This window comes from Pteropus vampyrus, unplaced genomic scaffold (assembly GCF_000151845.1).
Source record: "Pteropus vampyrus isolate Shadow unplaced genomic scaffold, Pvam_2.0 Scaffold208, whole genome shotgun sequence".
NCBI classification, from domain to species: domain Eukaryota; kingdom Metazoa; phylum Chordata; class Mammalia; order Chiroptera; family Pteropodidae; genus Pteropus; species Pteropus vampyrus.
The window spans coordinates 4,272,395-4,275,479 of record NW_011888989.1 but is presented as its reverse complement, the minus strand read 5'-3'; the positions used below and the strand labels follow the sequence as shown (position 1 = coordinate 4,275,479).

Here is a 3,085-nt window from a genome sequence, read left to right as displayed (position 1 = left end):
GACACACACATACACACACACACACACACACACACACACACACACACACACACACACACACATACACAGTGTATATTTTTGTCCACAAGCTCACCACTCTGCTCTCTGCTCTCAAATCTGACACTATCAGGGGCAGGACAACATTCCAAGCTGGGAGGTATCTGCGATCTGCTCAGCAGAGTAGTTGTGTAAAGTAAATACTAAGACCTCTTGCTTCTACCCCAGTTCACTCTAGTGAAAGGAAATCATTCCAGTCAACTATAGCTTGTCCCCTACCTTCTGGAAGGCACAAATATAAGTCATCTCTGGAAAGTTAGAATTTGATCTGATTCTAAAGGTCTACTCTGAGATTCAGTACAATTCAGGTGGACACATATTTGAGTGTTTATTATGAGAAGGTAGTATACTAGGGCTAAGGTAAATAAAAGGATTAAGAACTTATTCTTGACTTCAAAGATCCTGTAGTTCCAGAATAGGAGATATAATAGGAGAATGAAATATATGCTGAGAAGACATAAACAAGGGTCTTGGAGAGGCTTTATTTTCTGTTGCAGAGAGAAAAAAGTTCTTCTTACTAGAGAACATGGAAGAATCACATGACAAGATAAAACTATAAAAAAGATAAAGGCATAGGGGTCTAAAATTAGTATGTGGCGTATTCGGGAATTGTGGGATGTCTGAAGCACTGGGTATTGAGGGAAAAGGCTAGGAATATAAACTGGGACCAAATCACGAAGGGCACAGAATCCTTTCAGGGAAGATTGAACTTCATGTTCTATGCTAAAAGAGCCACTTAACATTATTACGATGAGAAGAGACATAATACGGTCAGTTTAACAATATTCTTCTCTGGGATTTCTACCTGCTATATAGAACACCCCTCATAAGCTATAAACTTGCTCTCATTAAGTTCTTAGTATGGACAGTGAAACCATTATTTCTAATAATATCTAAATATTATTTCCTAGTTTTTATTCTCTGTCATGGGAGTAGTGGTAATCAATAGAGACTTATGGGAATAATGGTGCAGATAGAAATTCAAAAAGACATGACCCATTATTGTCAAAGAAAACTGCCAAATATTTTTGTTAACCATCCCCTACATCTGTCCTGGTGATTTTAATTTTTTAATGAAACTAGAATTCTTCTGACTTGGAGATACCAGACAAGAGATATAAAATAGCAAAATAATGTGACAGAATGGTCCTGGTGAAAGGATTGGGAAACTAGATTTCAGACGATGTTAATTGTTGATATTGTTCCTGATTTTTGTCACCCCTTAAGTATTATAAGACCCAAACATTGGAGGAAATGGGAGTATATCAGTATATAAATGACATCTACTGAAAGCCTGAAATGACTCCTTAGCACCCTCTTCTTTTTATTACTAAATTAAAAAAAGAAAAAGAAAGGAAATGTTTTGGAGGAATTATTTTGACTAAAATCTTTGTATTAAATAAGTTAAAAACAAATATAATCCATAGGAGAACACATCTGGAGCAATATTAACTACTTTAAGGCTGGAAAGGAACCGTTCGATAAATTGCTCTCAAACATTTCACTGTGATCCTGGTCTCTAAGACATAATTCCTTATAGGTAGTTTCATTCATTTATTAATTCACTTGATATATATTTATCAGGTGTTAGCTTTATGCCAAGCACTGTGCTAGGCAATAGGTATAAAGTGATGAGCAAATCCAGTGTGGTCTCTGCTGTCATGGATCTTATCATTAAGAGAAGATAAACATTAATTAAATAATCACACAAATGAGTGGACAATTATGAACACGGTGATATATTTTTTAAAAAGGAAATGCTATCTTAACATAAGCATTAACAAAGGAAACTATATGCCTTAGAGTGCTTCACTGAGGAAATGACACTTTACTGAGATTTGAAGGACGACCAGAAATTAGCCAGATGAGGACAGAGAAAGGAAAGCTTTCCAGACATAAATAGCTTGTGAAAAGGACTAGGGGCTGGTCCATGTTGAACCCTATCTAGTAGCAAATAATTACAGAAATCTTCAAAGCTGTCTCTGTTTTTCTTAAATGAAGGAAAGATTAGAAGAGTAAGCACTAAAATGTTAAATATGAGTGCTTTGTATATACTTTTACCTTTCTGTTTTTATTCTTTTTTATAATGAAAACATATTTTTTTTTTTTTTTACTCCTACAGCACCTGTCTTCCTAGGTGGTCTCCCATCCAAGTACTAACCAGGCCCAACCCTGCTTAGCTTCCGAGATCAGACAAGATTGGGCGTGTTTGGGGTAGCATGGCCGTAGACTGAAAACATAATATTTTTATTTAAAGTTAAAAGTTATAAAAAAAAAACCTCATGAATCAAAAAGGACTTTTATTGGATTGATAGTTTCATAGGGGCCCTTTTATGAAGCTCTGTTATCTTAATAAAACTCTTGATCAGTTAAGAAATTATTTCAATTTTCACAGAATTTCCTGGCATTGGAAGATATGTGGTCTGCTAGTTTCTGGGCTTCAGTCACCAAAGATTCTTGATAGTCATAGCCTCTGAATGAGTAAGAGCAAATATCATGGACTTTGGGGACTCTTGAGCCGGTTTTGGTGTTTGCTTCCTTAGTTTTTTCTCTTCTCTCCACTGCTCCGCTCACTTACAGAGAGTCTTAATGAGGCATGGAGTCCTCCAGAGGGAAAAACGGCAATAGGGTGGGGGTGGAGAACAACCAAGGCACTTCAGCTCATCCTGATCCATTGCTGGCCAGTGGTTCACCCTTTTACTTGTTCTTGTATTTACCCGTGTCCCTGGTATAATGATCCTGAGGAGCAGGAATTTCATGTTCTCTGACTGCTACTTTTAAGTGTGCTCCGTGCATTCTGTCCCTGAATCTTAAATCTTTTTCTTAGGTAATAAATATTTAAAGGCTATTAATAAAGGAGCCTTAGCAAGTTTCAGGCACTCCTTGGTATGTTGCTGCACAATTAGCTCTTAACTATTAGTCTTAACTCTAATGCACAAATAAAGTGCTCCCTGGGAGCAGAAAGAATGTCCTGTGGAGATAGTACTGACTGAGGGTGGGGTGGTAACAGGACAACATTGCCCCAGAA

General features: G+C 36.9%; 1 pseudogene; it reads right to left on the bottom strand.

Moving 5' to 3' along the window:
- Positions 1-2,170: 2,170 nt before the first annotated feature.
- LOC111747053 lies at positions 2,171-2,288 on the bottom strand (annotated as a pseudogene).
- Between the last annotated feature and the right edge of the window lie 797 nt (positions 2,289-3,085).